The sequence below is a fragment of the Nylanderia fulva genome, unplaced genomic scaffold, assembly GCF_048542155.1.
Source record: "Nylanderia fulva isolate GAGA-0341 unplaced genomic scaffold, ASM4854215v1 Scaffold285, whole genome shotgun sequence".
NCBI lineage: Eukaryota > Metazoa > Arthropoda > Insecta > Hymenoptera > Formicidae > Nylanderia > Nylanderia fulva.
Genome location: NW_028190353.1, coordinates 1 through 14,704, shown reverse-complemented (window position 1 = coordinate 14,704; position 14,704 = coordinate 1). Strand labels below are relative to the sequence as shown.

The 14,704-nt window shown below is 48.1% G+C and overlaps 1 pseudogene; it reads right to left on the bottom strand.

The window, feature by feature from the left end:
• Positions 1–609: 609 nt before the first annotated feature.
• LOC146722699 (uncharacterized) lies at positions 610–1,126 on the bottom strand (annotated as a pseudogene).
• Between the last annotated feature and the right edge of the window lie 13,578 nt (positions 1,127–14,704).

Below are 14,704 nucleotides of genomic sequence, written 5' to 3'. Positions count from 1 at the left end.
TTGACGCTCCGTCCTCCCGGCTGTCAGTTGTCCTCCCTCCTTCCGTTCTCGCGCAAGAATTTCCTACCCGCGTTCCTCGTCAATTCGTCTCGAGTCTTCGTGTATTTTGACGCTTTGTCTGGTTGGTTTTTCCTCATTTTTTCATAAATCTTGAGTTTATCCTTGAACCCACGAACGGTTTTTGCTCCATATAAAATCATTTTGTTACTTGCTTCGTCGTTGATGCCGTTAATCACATAATCAATCAATGCATCCAACTCCGCCGCGCCTCTTGAACCAGCTCTCTCATCGCTAAAAAATACTCTTGTACAGTCTTTTTTTTTTTCATCCTGCGTTTCTCTAACATTTTGTGTAACTCGGCGCTGGTAATTTTAGTGGCGAACTCTTCTGTCAATGCATCCTTCAGCTTCTTCCACGTCTTAATAATTCTTTCGCTCTGTATGAATAATTTGGCCACGCCTTTCAGCGATCTTTTTGCGAAGACTACCTTATGTAGATCATCCCAATCGAACATGGCAGCGGCTTCCTCAAAATCGTTAATCCAGTATTCAACTGGATACGAATCGGTTCCACTAAATGCACGAACCGAATCCTTCACATCTCTATAATTTAAGATAAATTGTTTAGCGTCGCTATTCGCATTTCTTTGCCTCCTACCTCTTTAAGGTTGACGGTTGTTTCCTCGTTCTATGCTGACTATGCTTCCTCTTTCCTTATCGGCATCGGCATTCTCGTCGTTGATCTCGTCGACATCATTCTCGTCGTCATTTCTATCATTCATCTCGTCGTCGTCGTCCTCGCTGCGAACTGATCGCAAAGACCCGACGTCCATCAGAGCCCTCACTATCCGCTCTCTCAGCTGCTCGGCATTTCCGGTGTATGCAATGCCAAGAACATTGCAAATTGATATCAAATCTCCTATTGAAAATCTCACAGCATATTGGAGCTTAGCTCTAAATTTGGCTGAGTCGTCGTTGAATTTGAACCCGCGGAATTCTCGTAGTCGCCGTCGATTATTCCTATCTCCATCTTCCTCAAAAATAAATTTATGCATGACCACTATCACCGCCCGCGATGCTGCGGCAATTTTTTGTTTAATTGCAGATATTTGCCCTAACTCCTCCATAACTTTGTCTATCGATTTTGCTTTTGCAAACGGCGATTGGAGATTTTGCGTTAAGCTCTGGAATATTCTCAGTCATACATACGTTGTTCATCTATCTTCGTTCCTCCTTAGGATTCTCGAACGCTCTCGATCCCTGCTTACTCGCTGACTATCGTCTATCTTCGTTCTTCTTTTGGATTTTCGAGCGCTCTCGATCCTTGTCCTACATCTTCTTCTCGTCTTCCGCCTCTCGTCCTTCGTCTTTCGTCTTTTCCTCGTTTTTCGTCTTCTTCGTCTTTCGTCTTATCTTTGTTCCTCGTTTTTCCTTCGTCCCTTGTCTTATCCTTGTCTTTCGTCTTTCCTTCGTCCCTCGTCTTCTTCTCGTCTTTCGCCTTTACTTCGTTTCCTATTCTTTGAATTTCCTCATTTCTCGTACTTCATTTCACACAGTCTTTCGGCTTTCCGCTCTTCCTTTCGGGCACTCATTAACACTTTCTCTTCGACTCGTTTTGGCACGGACGAGCCCCCAATAATTTATAGGATTCTAACAGAGACACTCTTTATGATTTCAATCTGAATGTATTTCGGATCTCATTTACAAAGTTTCGGAGATTACATGCTTGCTCACTCGTCACCTTGTTCGCGGGTCTATACTCTTATTTATTTTTGTTTAGTGCTCGCTGCATGCGCTGTTATGATCGCGCCTTACATACCTAAATTCACACCCGTAACAAGTGGGGTCCAATGCCCGAATTCGCATAGATACAATTGTTTCCTTTTCAAATCCCACATATATATATTATTAATAATATATTATTTATTGTTTATATAGGCAATAAATAATATATATTATAATAATATATACATTTAGTACTTACTTTTTGCACCGTTGTGGGCTATTGCGACAGAGAAGCGTTATTTTTATTTTAATTCGCCGAAATTTTATTATGTACATAATTTTAATTTGCCGAATTTCCGTAATGTACATAATTTTAATTCACCGAATTTTTATTATGTACAAAATTTTAATTATCTTATTTCTATTATGTACGCAATTTTTATTCGTGAATTTCTATTTTGTTCATAATTTTAATTTGTCAAATTTTTATTGTGTACATAATTTTTATTTCTGGATTTTTATTACGTACATAATTTTAATTTCCAAATTTCTATTATGTACATAATTTTAATTCATTGAATTTCTAATTTCTATTAAGTACATAATTTTAAATTAAGAGTTTAACAAGGCTCTGTAATATAAATATAAATTTAACGTATAAGACAGGCAATAAAAGCCAAATTGTGGATGACAGTGCGTTATCCTAACGAAACTAAATTTTTTCGTTAGAATTAGATACCTGTGCACAAGACACCAAATTTTACTTGGACACGGCCAAGATTTAAAATTAGAATAATCTCTACAAGAGATTTAATTCCATACATCCCCTCTTCCCCCCTTTTTTTTTTTTTTTTTTTTTTTTTTTTTTTTGCGATCGGCGCAAGGCGGAGGAATGCATTTACGCATACCCAGTGGGGCCGTCCCCACCGGGTTATGTGGGACTCGCCTAATCGAGGCACCTCGCCCGAGTTGGTCTCCCCGTACATTCGAGCCACCGAGATGACTCGACTGCAAGGGGGTCCCAACCCGGGCAACAGCCCCGATTAGTCCTACCCACTAAACCTCCGCCTGTCAACCGAGGGCATTCCCTCAGGCTGTCGGTCGGGATCTGGGATCCGCCTAAGCATGCTACCATGATCCCGGCCACCTTGCGCGTTTGCGCTCTCCTTCCGGCAGTCTTCCTCGACGGAACAAACCCCTAGAAGACCCTCCCCCCTTAATTTCCCTCCCTGTTTAGTTTGTATACGCGTGTGTGAGCGTGTGTGTGTGTGATTGCGCGTGTGAGTGTTCCCACCCGTTTCCCCTCCCCACGGCCCACCCAGACGCGCCCACCCCATCCCCCCTTCCCCCCACTCTCCTTCCCCAGCCCAACCTCCCTACCATATCCCCAGAACACCCGTCCTACCCCCCATCCCATATACCCCGTCCTTCCCCCCATATAAGTCCCCCCCCAGAATACCCGTCCTACCCCCCCCCCCAGATATCCCCCCTACCCTAAAATAAGTAAGTAATCCCTCAGTTCCGTATGGATTGTGTGAGTGATTTGTGTGTGTGTATGTAGTTTGATTTGTGCTAGTTTCTTTATGTTTGTGTTTGCGTGTGCGTGCTTGTCAGTATGTGTGTGTGTATAGAGTGTATTGTGTGTATGTGTGTGTGTGCATTCACACGACTCCTTCCCAAGTGTGCGTGGGTTCTCCTTCTATCTATGCTATCTGATACTAGGTATCAGAAGCATTATTATTCTCTCTCCACCCCCTCGCTTCCGAGCACCTGGTTAGGTGCTGCCCGGGATCGATGGGGTAGCATCCCCATCAGGCCTCCTCTGCCTCTCTCTCTCCGCCTCTTCCTTGGCGCGCATGACCGATTCAGCGAACCGGATCATCGCCTTCCAAGACTCTTCTTTCTCCAGCATCCTCGTTATGATGGTTGAGAATTGAAGATCCTCTCCTATGTGGTCTATCAAGTCTTGCCTTTCCGCGGTCCAGGTCATGCAGCGCTGTACCGTGTGTTCGGCTGTATCGACTTCATCTCTACAATGGGCGCAGATCGGTGTGTCCGCTTTGCCAATCCTGTATAAGTAGCTATTGAAACATCCATGCCCTGTCATTATCTGTGACAGGTGGAATGTCAGGTGCCCTCTCTTCCTATCGAGCCATTTGGTGTACATGGGCATTATGGCGTCTCTTGTCCTCGTTCCTGGGTTGCTTGGGTTGTTGAGATGCAGTTCCCATTGTCTCCTTGTTATGAAGTCTTCATTTCTCTTTATTTCCGCTTCCTCCTCGGCGCTCCAATCTTCGCAGCTTCGGAGGTCCCGGATTCTGAGGTATGCTCTCTTCCTTGATGCTGCTACGAGATATAGTGGCATGATCCTGGAGAGTAGAGTAGCTGCGTCATATGACGTTGTCCTGTAGGCCGCTATAACTCTGATTGCCAGTGTCCTTTGAAGCCGCCGGAAGGGCAGCTGAATCTTTTTGTTCGCCATTAAGGCGTCGCTCCATACAGGTGCACCATATGTGAGTATCGACATGATGACATTTGCGAATAGCCTTCTCTTAGCCTCTGACGGTCCTCTAAGATTTGGCATCAGTCTGCCTAGGGATCTAAGAACCTTGCTCGCCTTACCTTCGATATATGTGAAGTGGTCTTTAAAGTTCAGGCGGCTGTCCAATATCACGCCTAAGTATTTGAGCGATCCACCAACTTTGACGACCTCTCTCTCTACCATTATATCCGGTATGTTTCTCGGTTTGTCCTTCTTGTAGAAGATTGCAGCTTCGGTCTTATTCGCTGCAACCACTAAACCAAGTTCTTTGATCTTCTTCACCACTCGGGCCACTTGGATGTTTGCCTTGGTGATCGCTGTTTCCACATCTTGCGCCGTTGCTATCACCAGCGTATCGTCGGCGTAGCATGATAGATGGCATCCCGGTTCTAGGTTCGCTTCGAGTACACTGTCGTATCCGATGTTCCATAACACCGGCCCCAGTACGGAACCCTGTGGGACTCCGGCTGTGACCGGTCTTTGTTTCGTTTCTCCTTTTTGTGTCTTATACTCTATGCTACGATTGTTGAGGTATTCATCTATTATTCGACATAGGTATTCTGGGAATCTCTTCCTTCTCATGGCGTTCCGGATGATCGGCCATGGTATCGAGTTGAACGCGTTTTCTATGTCAATTGCTATTGCAATTGCTACACCTCCATTTCCAGTGCGTTCCTTGATGATCTCCTTCACTCTCATTAGCGCGTCGCAAGTGGATCGTTTTTCTCTAAATCCGTACTGGACGGGGGATAGTTGTGCGTCTTGTTCATCCTTCATCCAATTTGCTATACGCCTCACCAGCACGCGCTCAAATATTTTGCCCACTTCATTTAATAGGCAGATGGGTCTTGCTTTAGGTGGACCAGGTTCGCTTGTCTGTGCCTTGGGTATTAGCACCAAACGTGCTTTTTTCCAATTTTCTGGAAACTTCCCTTCACTCAGGCACATGTCGAAACATTGCGTCAGCCTAGCGAGCATTTGCTTGGGTATGTTTTTCCAAGCTATCGCCTTAATTCCGTCAAGCCCTGGGGCCACATTGTTGCCACCACAGTCTTTAATGGACTCTCTGACTTCTTTTAGTCTTACGTGGTCTTCTTCATTCCACTGGAAGTCTTTCCATTCTTCTTTTGGGTCATGTGTTTGACCCATCGGAAACAACTTATTTAGAAGAATATTGAGTTCTCCTTCTTCCAGTATTTCTGAGAGTCCCGGTGAAGCTCTTCTCAGCTTTCCCAATACCACTTTGTACGGCAGGCCCCATGGGTCAGAATCCACTACTTCAACAAGCTCCTGCCACGCATCAGACTTGGCTTTGTTGATTTCCTTGCGTAGAGCGCTTTTTGATGTTTTGTACGCTCTTTCTCTTGTTGCTGTCTCTTCGGGCTGGTTCCACTTCTTGCTCCTGGTCCAAGCTCTTCTGTTCTTGTTGCACTCAGATCTTAAGTGTGCGATTTGCTCATTCCACCAGTAGGCTTTCTTCTTAGGCGTGGCCTGTTTACACCTAGGTGTTGAGGCGTCACATGCTTCTCGCATTACTCTCTCCGTCCACCGGTACCATCCGTTAGTGTTGGTCATTTCTTCTTCTGCCATGCCGACAGAGCATGCCCAGTCTAGTGAGGCCTGTAGCATCTCGACATCCATCTTCGCAAAGTTCCACTTTCTTTCGCGTTTACCTTTGCGTTGTGTTAGTGGTTCTTTGCCGATCTCAAATGTGATATACCGGTGGTCGGAGAGACTTTCAATATCGGTTTCCACTTTCCAGTTACAGATGTTCGATATCTGGTCTGCTGTTGTCCACGTAAGATCGACTACTGAGGTGCCCTGTTGCCTCACGCACGTTGGAGTATTGCCGATATTCACGAGCCTTAGGTCTTGTTCTGCCGCCCATTCTTCTATCAGCTTTCCCCTTCTGTTGGTGTATGAGGAGCCCCATTGGATGGACTTTCCGTTGAAGTCTCCTCCAATTACGAGGTTTGAGCCTATTCGTTGTGCTATTTCACCTAACTCATCTAGGGCTTCTAGGAATTCTCCGTGGTCGATGTTTGGCGATATATAGCACGATATGAAGTTTATATCGTTGCATTTGACTGCGACGAAATTTTCTCCTTTGCCGATCAGTGTGCAGATCCTTTTTAAATGTTCGGGTCTCCAATGTATCGCTGCCTTTCGGTTGTTACTAGTGAACCACAACTGAGAGTCCGGTGTGTGTCTGGGCTCAGATATTAGGCAGATGCCTATTCCCTTTTCAAGTACATGCTGAGACATCATATCTTGAGCTCCCCAGCTGTGGTTCAAGTTACATTGTAGTGCTGTAATCATCCTGCGACACAGGTGGAGCCGCTACTCTCCGATCTGGCTCTTGCTGGGTTTCCTTTCGTATACTCTCTCTCCTTTCGTCTTGGTCCAGGCTGCATTTGTTGGATCCAACTCGATGATTGGCGCTTAGGTTTTTGTCTGCGCACACTCTGCATTTGATGTCGGCTGTGCATATTTTTACAGGGTGGTCGTTGCCGCCACATCTAAAGCACACCTTGCTATAATCTTCCTTAAATGGACAATTATTGCGTATGTGCCCTTTCCGCCAACACTTGTAGCATTGGGTGGGCCGTTTTTGTAACATTTCTACCCGAGCTGTAGTCCACCTGATCCTCAGTCTCTTCTTCTCGGCTACCAGGATTGCCGCGTCCACTGGGCATTGCACCCACACCATGTTGTTTCTATTGGGCAGCCTCCTAATAGCACCAACTTTGATCTGCTCGTTTCTGCATCCGCCTAACCTCGACACTAATTCGAAGATGTCGTCTGCAGTCACCGATTCATCGAATCCAGATATGATGATCTCCCCTTTAGTTGTGGGCCGCGTTACTTCCGCGTATCCACTCATGACTTCGCTAAGTTTCTTAGCGAGGTTGTCCGCTTTGTCGGATCCTTGTGGACCAGGTATCTCCACAATCACGCCTCCGTTTGCTGCTTTCCTTACTCTAGATTTATAAATCTTCAGGTCCGACAGTTCTATTTTTTCTTGGGCTATCCTTAGGGCTTGTGCATATGAGAATTTCTCATCAAATCCTTTGATGGCTACGGCCGCAGTTCTCGGAGGTCTTCTGCGCCTTGTTCCTTTTTCGGTCCCCTGTACCGTCCCTGGTTGGCGGGGTGGGGGCATTCCTCTCTCCTTTCTCGTCTCTTGTACTGCCCTCTGTTGGCAGGGTTGAGACGAGTTCCCTGCATGTTGCATCCCATGTACTGTCCTTTGTTGGCAGGGTTGGGATGTTTCTTTTCTTACAGGTACACTAATATTTTTATTTTCAGGTCTCCTTCCTTTCTTTTTTCTCTCTATTTTTGTCCATCCTTCTCTAGATTTTGATCCCTCTTCTTCTTCCGTCATCTCGCTTTCTACTCTTGGTAGCATTATCTGTACGTTGCTTTTAACTTTGGGCATTTGTTTAGTCTTGCCTTTGAGTATCTCGCTGTATGTAGCTTTTCTTTTCTCTTTCTCTTCTGTCTTTTCGCGGACTATATCTCTTTTCCTCTGGACTAATTGGGCAATTTGTATGTCTATATTTTGTTGCTCAAATAGTTCTATTTCTGCCATGTCACTTATTTCTGGCAATGGTGTTGAGCTCCCTCTAATGGGTGGTCTCATTGCCGGTGTCAGAGATCTATCTTGTTTCACTGGTGTTCTTTCTTTGATATTTTCACTCTTTATTTGCTTACTTTGTTCTTCTCTTTTCTTGTTTTGTTCTTTTTCTCTTTCCAGTTCTTCTTTCAATTTCTTGATCTTTTTATTTGCTTCTTCTATCTCCTTCTTAGATCTATTTTCTTCTTTCTTGTGATCTTGCAACTCCTTAGTGATGCTGGAGTGTCTAGCTCTCCAGAAACCGGGATCTCCTGACGCTTCCGCTTTGTTAACTAGCACTCTGACTGCACTTTTGATGCCTATAATGTGGTTCTTCATTTTTCCACTCAAGGATCCCTGCAGTTTCCCGGATTTGACTCGAACACCATCCATTTCTTCGAGCCATTCCATCACTAAGGTTCCGATCCCTGCCGCCGTCATATTATGATACTCCGTAGGGCAGTATTTTTCTGGAGTGCCTCTCAATATCTGCAGTAGCTCAGGTGTTTCCATTTGCCTAGCTCTGTTTATCCTTTTGGGTGGTCTTCCCGGGCCTCTTTTAGCCTTGGTTACTTTTCCTTCGCCCTCGTCGGAGCATTGTGATTCGTCTTTTCCATCGGATTTATTTCCATCTTTCAGTGTGCCCTCTGAAAGAATTTTGGAATCCACTTGATCTTCCGTGGCATCATCCTCCGTGTCCGATACGAAGACATTCTTCTTGCTCCTATCTCTCTTCACCTTTCTGTTAAATTTGGGACGGTATATCTCCTGATCTTCCGATCCCGAGTCCTCGATCATCTTCTTCCTCTTGTTGGAGGTTTCTGCAGCTACTTCCATTTCACCTTCTCCAGTGTCGGGTGGCAACATCACTGGGGTTTCTCCTTCTCGTAGCTCCACTATAGCGGCAACTCCTGCCACATCGATGATCGTCGTCGCGGTAGCCAATTTAGGTGAGGAGCCCGCGGTGCGCTCCTCACTTAGCCCATAGAAAGATGACGACGTGGCACCATCTGGGACGATAATGGTATCCGCGCCGATCTCTGGGGCTCCGAGTACCCCTGAGACAGTAAGTTTCTCCTCTTTCTGTGTGTGCTCCATGTTTGTGTGTTTGGTTTGGTTTTTTAACCTGGTGTCCTTCCAGGGGTGGCGAGCCGAAGCCCTTTTGGCCCCACCAGGCCCATCCATCACACTCATTCATCCACACTCACACTCATACAAGTTATACCTTATACTCTAAGGTACGGGCCACTGTTGGCACCCCTTGTAGGACTATCCTCCTACAAAGGGTGAGCCCCCTCGCCGCGGCAAGGCCGTGGCCCCCGAGGGGGATACGACGAGATAGACTCGAAGGCCCCCCTTTGGTTCTCCCTCTGCTAGGGTTCCCATCCCGTCAGAGGGATATCTGAGTTTCTTTCCCAGATTTCCCTCTTTCCCTCGCGTGTCGTTTACCGGTTATTTATAGTGAAGTAAACAATCTTCCACTAGGCAGACGTCTGTGTTGAGTCAAGGCCGCCACTCCCGCGGATCCCCCAGGAAAATATGGAGCCCCTCCTGCGGGGCTCCTCCTCCTTATGGGCATAGCCCTTTTTACTTTTCCCTTAAGGGTGAAGCCCCCCAGCAGAATAGAAGGCTCAGACCCCGCGCTTGCCTTAAGGGTTGATGCGTACCTCACACCACCCAGCGTACGCAGGCTCGAATCCTCAGGAGTACGTGCCTTTCCCCGTTCAGACCATGCCATGTCTCACCAGGATGTTTCCATGCTGAATACATCCCGGCACCGGCCGCCTTACGCGTTTTTATACGAGGGGTAAAAGCGGACCCCTGTTTGTATGATGTCTGACCTCTCGAGCATGCTCGAGAAGCCACCATCATCCCTGCCCGTGTCCCCGCCTCCGAGTTTTTATACGAGGGGGAAGGCGGACCCCTGTTGCTGGCGATGTCAGGCTCCAGGACTTTGTCCCTTCGCCTGACATCCCCGCGCCCCGTTGGGCATCCGTGACTCGATGTACCCCGGGTGCTTCCGTTTTTTCCGAAGGGTGAAGCATAGCCCCTCTTACCCTTGTTGCCTTAGCACCAAGGGAATCTACCCGAACCTCCCGGTGGAGGCGCGCGATCTACGTTCCCTAGCCGCTCTCCGGTTTTTCAGGGGGAGGCGGACTCCCGTGCTGTCGACTACGAGTAGCCCCGAGGATGTTTCCATGCCGATAACACCCCCGGCCCGTGTACCTCCGCGTTTTTATACGAGGGGGAAGGCATACCCCTGTGCGTATGATGTCTGATCACTCGATGTTAGTCGAGCAACCATCATCATCCCTGCCCGTGTCCCCACCTCCGAGTTTTTATACGAGGGGGAAGGTGGACCCCTGTTGCTGGCACTGTCAGGCTCCAGGACATTGTCCCTTCGCCTGACATCACCGCGCCCCGCTGGGCATCCGTGACTCGAAGTGCTAAAGTGTTTCCGAATTTCCGAAGGGTGAAACACAACCCTTTTCCCTGTTGTGAAGCACCAGGGACTCCTACCCGATCCTCACGGCAGAGGCACGCGATCTGTTCCCTAGCCGCTCTCCGATTTTTCAGGGGGAGGCGGACCCCCGCGCTGTCGGCTGATCGCAGCCCCGGAAGTGTTTACGAAACAGAAACACCTCCGTCCCGGCTACCTCCGCGTTTTTATACGAGGGGGAAGGTAGACCCCTGTTTGTATGATGTCTGATCACTCGAGTAATTTTGAGTAACCATCATCATCCCTGCCCGTGTCCCCGCCTCCGCGTTTTTATACGAGAGGGAAGGCGGACCCCTGTTGCTGGCGATGTCAGCCTCTGGGATCATGTCCCGTCACTTGACATCACCGCGCCCCGGTGGGCATCCGTGTCTCGAAGTAAATGGCTCGAGGTAAATGTACTTGCGAAGTTCCGGAAGATCAAGTACAATCCTCACGACCATCTCCTCCCACACCCCTTGGGTGAGTGAGAAGATGGTCACGCGGGCAAACCCCAGGCGATCCATGGGACAAGAGCGGCGGATCACCCCAGCACGGCCAAGCCCACCGGTACATCACCGCCGCCCAAGTCCCACAGTGGGGACTGCACCTACCCGAGCATCCCCCATCTTGGGGATGTAATCTACTACCGGGGAGACGGTCGTTCCCAGGAGGCTCGCCGGAGCTAAGCCGTCTCCCGCCAAGCCACCGCCCCCCCGTGAGTGCCCCACAAGTGAGGCACCCGTGCCGTGTCTCCATAAGATTTGGGACTTGAGCCAAGCTATGGGTCCCTCCTCCTATGGACGGCTAATCCAAAGGGAAAAGCTCCCTCGGATTCGCGCCTAGTGCGCCGCGAAGCACCTTTAGAGTCCCCAGCTCCTCTGGCCACGGCTTAAGGACAATTGTCCCCGCCCTACAAGCCTGGGCGTTCACCCGGCGTTCGAGCGTGACCGTGACACTCGTGAGAGGAGCCGAAAAACCCCGCCGATGCCCAGAGATGTGTGTCGGTACACACACTCTGCCCGAAACCATTGCCCCGTTAGCCGCCGAGGGGGTACCTCGACGTTTCCAGCTCTCACCGCGTGGAGGTGGGGATGGTACATGGACCGGCGTCCTTTGAGAGCCCTCTTAGTCGACACCTACCGAGTTTAAACTTTCAAAGTAGGCCGTTTCCGGGAGCACCACAAGGAGATGGAGGTACAACTTGGACGTGAGAGGCTGAAGGTCCTTACTAGAGGACTTCGTTGGCGCATCACGAACCAACCACGACTCTCTCTAAGTACCATCGCAGCGTGTTGCTTTGAGGACCGAGAGAGTCATAGTTACTCCCACACAATCCTTTTTGTATTCTTCTATTTCGATTGGATCCGGATCGTCACAGTTTTTAAGTATGAAATCTTCTTTGAGATCTTCAAACTTATATTCCCTGTCTACGTCATAAATTATAAGAGTAGGATTTATTTTCCTTGGCTCCTCTACTTTCAATTTCTTTGTTGTTAGGTTTATTCTTTTCACAAAGTCCCCGTCTCTTTCATCTACCTCCACCACTACTCCTTTTCCTCTTATTTGCCTTATTGCCTTTATCCTCAGCCTTTTATTTGTACTTGTCAGTTCCTTTATAACCTCCTTCTTTATTTCACTATTCGTTCTCGCATCTTCGTCTTCTTTTATAGGTTTAATTAGTACTACTTTGTGCGTAGTATCTGACTTCCTTTCTTTTTCTTTTACAGCACCTGTAGCAGTCCTTGGAGTTCCTGCCGTAACATTGGCATAGGAGAGTCCTTTAGGCCTCAAGTCAGCAACAGCTTGGTAAGCAGCTTTCCATTTTTCTTTTTCTAAAACTACATTATGTAGTCTATTTTCTAGTACTGCCCATTTGGACAATATGTATTTTATTGCAGATTTTGTTATTTTGTTGTTATCATTAAACATGAATGTCTCGAGCTGTTCCTTTGTCTCCATAATCTCCTCTACTTCATTTACTCCTGTGATCTGTTCTAATCTTTCATATCCATCCTTCTCATTTTCAGAATCACTCAGCCTTGTGTTCCCTTCATGCGTCTCTTCAGTGTCTTTTTGGGTACTACCCGAAGGAGGTGGTGATCTACTTACTGATCCCCTTCGCGCAAACAGCAATTCTCTTTTTCTCTCTTTTTCGGCGTTCAGAGTTTCGGTTACTTTCGTGCCAGCATTAGTCGTTACCAAAGTATCAGCCAAGTTTTTGTGTTTTTGTTTGAGTTTTGTTCTTTCCATGTATATCCCACGAGTATGGCAGGAAAAAAAATGTCCACTCAGGCAGAGCCTCCATCACCTGGGTAAGGCGACTTATATACCACAGAGGTTGCGCCAGGTGCCCCTGGGGGATCGTTTGCTGTCGCGCAACTTAACCTCCCCGCGGCCATGCAGCCCCAAACACGATACCTCCCATCCTGGCTTGCAAGGGACCTCGGGGCCCCGGGTGCGTCATGCCCGTACTACTGTCGAATTGTCAATAGCCTCCTAGGGAAAGTAGATAGGAACAGATGTCCGTGGTTGATTTAACGTGCGGTACCTGCTCAGAGAGCTTAATCACACGACCCCCATGGGTGCGGAATTGGGATAAGCCCAATCAGCTCGTTCCAGCAGGCCAGGAACTACCAGTAGCGCCTCCGAGTTTGTAGGACTCTTCGGCAACCCACCGGTTGGGGCGAGCGCCTGTCCAACGCTCTACCAGCTGTGCAGGACTGGTGCCCGAGCAGATACGCTGCTCACCCGTCGAGGCCCGAGAGCCCCTAACCAGCATGCGGCTTCAACCACTACCCCCACGAGTCCGACCTCAATTGCCGGGACGAGGGACGAATCCCCCTGGGCAACCCGACTCCCGTGGTACCAGTCAAGATCACTGGTTGGATCTTCGTGGCCGAGACCACTCCCAGCTTTCGGAGGCCTACACCTCCAGGCAGTGGTCGGCCTATGTTCCTCGGGAACATCGGCTTCTCTTATCCTCCTTTCAGCATCGCCCTCCTTCTCTGAAATACAATCTTCGCATACACACCAACACTTTCATACCTTTCCTTACATTCCAACATGCGACTCACATCCACACTGCCATTCTCTCGCACAATCACACCCCACTCACTCAGGTTCCTCACATCACCATACATTGGACACTCAACCAACACATGCTTTTAATTCTCTCTCTCCGCTCCGCATGCTCAGCTCTCACTCTCAGACAGACCACGCTTATACAGGAATTCATTCAAACTTCCATGCCCTGTCAGGATATAGCCCAGGCTCAAGCTAGGCTCGAACTCTCGGCACTCACCCGCGAACCTTACATTCTTTATAAATTCATACGTCACTCTTCCTTTCTCGCACTTATTCCATCTATTCTGCCACATCTCATACAGCCTTTCACTCACCAATTCCATACATCCTTCCACACCTCTCTCACGCAAGTCACTATCATTCACTACATCATACTCACTCATACTAATTCCCTTTCTCACCTTATACAACACTCCTCTTCTCACGCACTCCAGGTCCCACGGCATGCCACCCATAAGGACTTGCATGGCCGCCGTGGAGACCGTTCTACATACATTCAGACACGCACTCAACACCACTCGCTGGCACCTATTTATGAGCTCCCTCGCATATTCAAATTTCATCACTCCATACCATACACTCGCTCCATACATCACACACGACATGAACAGACCTTTATACAACACAGTCACAGCTTTCTTTCGCAAACCCCACTCACTTCTCAACACGCGTCTTAATTTTCCCACCACATTCATACATTTCTTTCTCAGACACTCCAGATGCAACCTGTAGTTCATCCTTTTACTCACACAAACACCCAGATATTTCACGCTCCTCGCATACCTCACGCATCTATCATTCACTCGTACATTGGGAGGCCTCGTCCCAGCCATACTACCTTTCATCAACATCATCACAGTCTTGTTCTCAGACACACTCACACCTACTTTCACTCCCCATTCGTACACCATTCTCATCCACTTAGTACCCTTTCTCTCCAACTCCGCTCGGCTCTGTCCTTCCACGACCAACAACAAGTCATCCGCGTACGCAACCACTTTACATTCACTCTCACGCAGCCGCCACAACAGTTCATCCATCATTAGGTTCCATATAAATGGATCACAGATGGAGCCCTGCGGGCAGCCACGCTTTACGTCTTTCCACACTGTGTCACACGCACCCATCATGCATACACGCCTGCCGCTAAACTAGCTCTTCCATAATTCAATTTCTTCACATTCAATCTCACGCAATTTCTCGATCACACATTCCCACTCTAGGTTATCAAACGCTCCTTTGAAGTCCACGAACACTCC